The following is a 7,658-nucleotide window of genomic DNA, read 5'->3' on the forward strand; positions in this document are numbered from 1 at the left end:
CTTTCTCCCTCAGAGAGTTTTCACTTCGTGGAGAAGTTGTGTCTGAACTATTGAGGTAAGCAGTAAGAGAGAGAGGGAGAACATTCATTTTTTATAATTATATGAATACTTGTTTCAAACAAGTATTCATTAGTATCAAGTATTCAAACAGTTGTTTGGCATATTTATGAATTTTTTACCATCCTAGAAAAACTTAAACTTAAAATGCCCCTCCCATTACAAAAGGCGTTAAACCTAGAAGTACGGTATTTTGTGGAGGTATGATACAGCATTGTCGATTCCTATAAAATTTTCGATGTAGAGTATGCATCAATAGCCTTTACATATATTTGCGTACATTAATACTTTCTTCTTAGGGAAGAAAGCTAGGACTGCAGCTAAGAATATTAGTGAAAAAGCTTTATGTTTAATAGAAAGGAGAAAGGAATTTTACAGGAATTATCTGAGTGACAGATCATATGAAAACAAAAGGAATTTAAAGAAAGTGGAGAAAGCATTAAAATATTAACTAAGGAGAAATGAGAAAAGGAGGCCATGGATAAAATTGTCGAGGATCTGGAGGATGCAGCTAGACGGCATGATAGTAAGATATTGTACTGGCATGTTAATAAATTGAGAGGGAGTAGTCAATCCGGACTAGGCCCAGTTAAAGATAGGAATGGGGCCCCAATTAGCAATAAGGAAAGAATTAAAGAGAGATGGGCAGAAAATTTTGAGAATTTGCTCAGTCGAGATAGAGTTGCAGGAAAGATATAAAAGAAAATGAAAAAGTTTGTGATACCTTGGATTTGAAGGAAGATTGGTTTTGTGAGGAAGAATTAGTGACAGTACTAAAAGGGTTAAAAAATAATAAGGCTCCAGGCGCCGATAGGGTGGTAAATGAGTTTCTTAAATATGGTGGCTCTGAGGTTAGAAATAAGTTACTGAAGATTATGAATATGATTTTTGAAAAAGGATTTTAGGATTTGAGGAAAACCTTAATTAAGCCACTTTATAAGAAAGGTGATAAAAGTGAGGGTGGCAATTATGGAGGCATTAGTATGGTTTCTGTTGGTGGTAACTTACTTAGTAATATGATACTTTATAGACTGAGAGATGCCGTAGACAAAGTTTTAAGAGAAGAGCAGTGCGGTTTAGAAAAGGTAGAGGATGTGTCGAACAAATTGTCACTCTTAGGTTAATAATTGAGAAGTGCCTGAGTTGTCAAACCCCTTTGATCCTCAGTTTTATAGATTATGAGCAAGTGTTCGATTCTGTTGATAGAAGAGCTTTAGTAAAAGTTTTATCCTTGTATGGTATACCAGACAAATACCTTAAAGTGATTAGTGCTGTGTACTAGAATAGCCCTGCTGCCGTTAAAGTAGGAAATGAGGTTAGCAGCTAGTTTTGTATTAAACCAGGAGTTAAGCAGGGTTGTGTTCTATCCCACTTTATATGGATTATTTTGATGGACTTTGTCTTAAGGAGCACAGGAAAGGCAATGGAAGACCACAGAATCAAATGAGGAGGAAAAACTCTCCTGGATTTAGATTATACTGATGATTTAAGCATCCTAGATGGCAGTGTGAGCAAAATGAATAAACTTTAAAAGGTTTTGCGAGTTCAGGGTGAAAGAATAGGTTCGAAAACTAATGTTAAGAAGACTAAGTCACTAAGGCTAGGAATAAGTGAAGATGAAAAGGTGACGTTGGGTAATGAAAAGATTGATCATGTGGGCAGCTTCATTTACCTTGGTAGTAGTATTAGTAAAGATGGTGGGAGCAGTGAAGATGTTAAAAGTAGAATAGCCAAGGCTCAGGTTGTTTTTTCACAGTTGAAAAAAAATTTGGAAGAATAGGAAGATAAGTCTACCCCCCCCCCCACCCAAGTTTTAAATAAAGGCGCTAATTTTAGAATGGCATTTTTGAACTGTCGCGGGTTACTAAATATTTTTGATCGAATATCCCTGTTTATTTCTCATCATAATATAGATGTCTTCGCCTCTTGTGAAACATTTTCAAATGATTCGACAAAGACATTTATTAATAAACAGGATTGTACTTTTTTTCATAAGAATCGGATTAATAAAAAACAGGGAGGGGTAGGTTTTTCATTAAATCGACAATTCAGTCAGATCTTGTGAGTGAATTTGATCACCTATATCTTGAAATGGCGTTTGAATTTTTGGCAGTTAAAATAGATGTAAATGGTATGAAAATTTTGTGTTGTGTTTTTTACCGGCCTCCAAGTTCTCCTGCTTCAAAATTCATGGAACTTCTTGATGATTTTGTGCTTATTGCTTCGAAAAAGTATCCAAAAATAGTTATCATGGGTGACTTTAATATTGATTTATATAATTCTAATAATTCAAGTGGTAATTTCCACGGAATATCTTCTGACGGGGCTGATTTGTTATCAGTTTGCTTGTCCGGTGGTCTCTTACCAGCTTATGGAGTCCCAACAAGAATAACGAAAGATTCTGCTTCCCTTATTGATAATTTGTTTACGAATCTGGAACTAAAGTCTAGTGATGTGGTTATTGAAGATTTTTCAGACCAATTGATGTTAGTGACCGACCTTCACTTGATTACAGAGTTTAATAGGCCTACTAAAAGAAAAATAAGAATGACTAATAGAAACTCCTTAAGTAAACTTAATGTATTGCTTTCTTCAAGTGATTTTTCTTCTTGTTTAGAGTCTTTGGACCCTGATTTTGCTGCTGAATTTTTTGTGAATCAGTTTAACGTTGTTTCAATAATGCTTTCCCTCTCTGCCAAATATCAAGAAGAAATAGTATAAAGCCGATTAAGCCTTGGACATCTCCTGGATTGCTGGTATCAATAAAAAATAAGAATCTGTTATACAAGGCATACTTAATGCATCCATCTGAAGTTAAATTAGCTGAATTTCGCTGATACAAAAATTATTTAACACAAATTTTAAGATCAGCAAAAAGTCATTACTTCGCCGAAGCATTTGTTCAAGCAGAAGGGTCGCCCAAGAAGACATGGGAAATAATTAATAAGAGCTTAGGAAATCATAAGACCCATGATCTTCCTGATGAATTAATAGCTGAAGATGGAACTAAACTTGCTACAGAAAAATCGGAAGTTATCAATGCATTAAATATAGACTTTGCGAAAATTGGCGAGGAAACCGCGTCAACTGCTGGAAACAACCTGGCCCGTCATCTGGATAATGAAAATAGAGATGAATTTCAATCATATCTACCCCGTCTCTCAATTGCTCCATTTTTCTTACTCCTGTAACCCCAGATGAACTTTTACTTACAACAAACCTTTTAAAGAATGGATCTTCGGAAGGGATTGATGGGTCATCGACTAATCTGATTAAGTGCATAGCACCAAATATTGTAAACCCGCTTTCCCGTGTGTTCAACCTCTGTTTTAAAACCGGAAGATTTCCTTCTTGTTTCAAGTCTGCAAGAATTATCTCTTTGTATAAAGGAGGAGACCCGAAGAACCCAACAAACTATCGGCCGATTTTGATCCTGTCTACATTTGGGAAGTTGCTCAAAAAGTGCCTTTATAACCGCATAGTCAATTTTCTAATGAAATCTAAATTTTTTAGTCCGATGCAATTTGGGTTCCAGAAGTCTCACTCTACTGAGCATTCTATTATGGTAATGACTCAGTTTGTTCATGACACCCTTGACAAAGGTGATATTCCTGCTACAATTTTTATTGACATTAAAAAGGCATTTGATACGATTTCACATAAAATACTGCATACTAAACTTGATAACTGCGGCATAAGAGGCCCAGTTAATGACATAGTAATGTAATACCTAAAAAACCAAAATCAGTATGTAGACGGAGGTGATACTTCTTCCTCATCAGTATCTCAATCTCAGTCAGTTGGAGTCCCACAAGGCTCTATTTTGGGTCCACTCCTATTTCTTATCTATGTTAATGATATTAGCAATAGCATCAAAGATATTGGCCTTAACATATTATTCGCCGATGACACGGCATGCAATGTCAGCAGCCCCGACTCTAGATCTTTGAAGCTTAGGTTGGAATCAGCACTGTCGCGGCTTATCTAAATATGGCTCTGAAGCATGGGCGCTCCGGAAAGCGGATGAAGATTCGCTAGATCTTTTCCAGAGAAATTGCTTAAGGATTGTTCTGGGTACCCGGCTGACTGACCGTATTTTAAACAATAGACTGTACGAAAAATGTATTTCAATTCCGCTCTCTAGGGCTATAATGAGAGAAAGGTTGAGATGGGTAGGGCACGTTCTGCGGATGAAGAATGACAAATCGCCAAAGATTGTTCTTTTCGGCCAACCGTTTAGGGCTAAACGAAAAGCAGGTCGTCCTCATCTGGGGTGGGAGGATGTCATAAAGAGAGATTTAAAGGAAATGGGAACTTCGTGGGAGGGTGTAAAAAGTGAGGGTTTGAATGGATTGGGATGGAGGATGAGCGTGCGTAGCTGTGTTGCCCTCAGGCGGATTGGCACTGCGGTGAGTTATTATTAGTAGTAGTAGTAGTAGTAGACAGGGCCAATAACGATTCCAGAATTATTCCAGAGAGAAAAACTAATTTAAAGAAGGATCTTTCTGTCAAAAAGTGTCCTTAATCGTTTAAATATTACATAATTTAGTACTTTGTATTTATTTTTGGTCTCCCATGGTGGGTGGCTCGCTTTCAACCTCTCTTCTAGCCTCTAGACACCCTTCTCTTGGTATAGACTGTAAGAAAAAAGCAACACATCCAGAAATCTTTGCTAGTATGCTTGAATAAACTTAAAATTATTATTTTAACCCTTACTGAGTTTCCCAGAAGAGATCCAAAGGGGTTTATCAAGAGCGATCATTCCAATTTCATACTAATTTTTATTAAAATTTTCAAATATAAGAAACTGATTGCAATTATCCACAGATATTAAAGAATAAACAAAAATTCAACATGAATCCTTTTGTGAGAAGATATCTTTAATTGGAAAATTAAATAAAAAACAGGTTTCTTCAACTGAAAGTAAATAGCCACATTAAAACTCAAAAACTTACAGAAATTACTTTGTATATTAAGGATCCCCCCCCCCCTCATCAATATCTTGCTCTTCACGCTAACGCCTTTAGTACTTTCAAAAAAGCTTCCTATCCTAATTAAACGGCTCTTGTGTTTCAGGAGTCGTTCTAAAAAAATTGGGACAATCAGTCGAACTTTAGCGTAAAAGGCAAGGTATTGAGGAGGGGGGCAACTCCTTCATATACGGAATAATTTCTATTCGTTTTGATTTATAATGTTGGTCTTTTCTTTCAGCTGAATTTTTTTTTTTCAATTTCGGATAGTTTTTCAAATAATGCCGGTAAATCTGGCTCACCGTCATTGAAAAATTCTCTCCCCTAACAGGAAACTCGTCCACAGAAAGTATGCTGAACAAAATGAATGTCTGAGAATTTTAATCGGACAATTTTAGGGGAAAGGGGGCGTCAGAGGGGGGCTAGTTGCCCTCCAATCTGTTTGGTCACTTAAAAAAGGCACTAGCACTTTTAATTTCCGTTGAAATGAGACTCCTCTCTGTGTTCTAGGACCATTGGTTCGAAACGGTCACCCCTGAGAAAAAAAAACTAAAAAATAAACACGCATCCGTGATCTTTCTTTCTTCTGACAAAAAAAATACAAAATTCCACATTTTTGCAGATAAGAGCCTGAAACCTCTACAATATGTCTCTCTGATACGCTGAATCTGGTGACGGGATTATCACTAAGATTCTCTAGCTTTTTAGGGGTGTTGCCCCCTTTTCTAAAACTAGGCAGATTTCCTCAGGCTCGTAGCTTTTTATGGGTAACACTAAGCTTAATGAATCTTATATATTTGGGATCAGCATAATAAGCCAATTCTTTTGATATACTTGTTGGTACTGAAATTCCGTTTTTTAGAGTTTCGGTTACTATTGAGCCGTGTCTCTTCTTACTTATAATTCGTTACTACGAACTGTTTGAAATATACTTAAACCCCTCCCCCCAAAAAACTATAACAATAAAACTACTGACACTGCTAGTTAGGCACACACGCAACAATAAATTGCAGGTTTCGGCGGTCAACCTTTCTTATTTTAGGGGGGGGGGTAGACTTGACAAATTAACAAAAAATTGATCAAATTTCATGGAAACATTTATAGGCAGCCATAAAAATAACGCAGCCGTGTACGAGGTGCCCACCTCCCTCCCTAACTGAATGCCTGATGCTTGTATTATAGTTGAGGCGATAAGGACCGAGGAGAGTTATATTCTTTTGAAAGTTCCTTTGCTGAGGCTCTTTCACCACCCAACACAATACAAAAGATAAATAAAAATCAAATCCGGTAAAAGAAAAAACGAAGTACAATAAAAAAAAACAATTGGATAAATTAAAGACCCCATTTGGTTGCCAACTCCCCAATTAAGGTGAAATAGCCAGTAAAATACCAATTAACCAGTAAAATATTGTATCACATAATCTAAATTTCATAAAATTAGACGTTTTATTTCAACTATTGTAAACTTCTATCAGTAACACTTTAGAAAAATATAACCTAAATTGTTCTTACCTTTTTTTAGGTTTCCCATCCGAAATAGAATAAGAACTGAGGAAGGAAGAGCCAAGCGATAAACGGGTGGCCAATATCATCTTGGATGGCTCTTAAACTGTTTGTTTTAATAACAACTTAAGAACCCTAGGCCACCTGTCGGCTATTGATGAGAAGTAGGTGTTAGAAACATTATACTCAGTCGTAAATGCAACTTTCCAGGATGATTGCAAAACGGTCAATGCGGTAGCCAGGATTTATTTGGAAATTTTCTTACCAATCCAAAAAGAGAAGCTTTATATACATTTTTGTGTTTTTTCCAACGCGCTATATATTGCTATCAATCCTGCTTTGTTGATTACTGATGAATGAGACATATCTCGACATCAGATTTGTATCTTTTACCAGGATTGTGTTTAATGGATGTCCCACTCCTCCCCTAAATTTCAAGCTTTTTGCAATGTTTCCTATAACCAAATATACATTTATATATGTAAATTACTTATACCTCCCTTTTTAACTTACCCCCCCCCCCAGTAAAACCAAACCCGTCTTGGTGACAATTTTATTTTGGGTGTTTGCAAATCGTAATCAGTGTTGTAGGTTAGTATCTGTCATATTTGAGTGTTTTCAGTTTCGTCAATTTCATTAAAAAAAATCGAAAAATCAAAAAAATCAAAAAAAAAGAAATCGGAGGTTTAATTTGAACAAGAGCACAAACAACTTTTATTGCCAGATTCCTCAAACCGGAAAATCTGTCTTTAGTGACGTGAGTGCTATAAAACTATTTTTAATTCAGATGTTGCAAAAATATATCAATGTTTCAAAAACATGTGTAAAATCAAATTTAGTTTTTCTTATAATTTCGACAGTTTTCTTTTGCTTTAACACTTTTCTTTTGCTTTAACCAGAGAAAAACATGCATGTTCAATGAGACACGAAATCAAGGCAAATAGTTTAAGACGGGATAAATATCTAACTCATTATGAGACGCGTCTGTCACCAAGATATGGAATTCAGAGTGACGCACTTAATGAGTTTTTAGAAAGCGTGCGACACAGAAAACAAACTGACGTATGCCATACTGGAACTCGCCCAGGAAAAAGATTCCTTGCAGATGCCTTAGGAAAATGAACCCAG

The sequence above is a fragment of the Artemia sp. Qi Xiang Cuo genome, chromosome 11, assembly GCF_049724085.1.
Source record: "Artemia sp. Qi Xiang Cuo chromosome 11, ASM4972408v1, whole genome shotgun sequence".
In the NCBI taxonomy this organism is placed as follows: Eukaryota; Metazoa; Arthropoda; class Branchiopoda; order Anostraca; family Artemiidae; genus Artemia; species Artemia sp. Qi Xiang Cuo.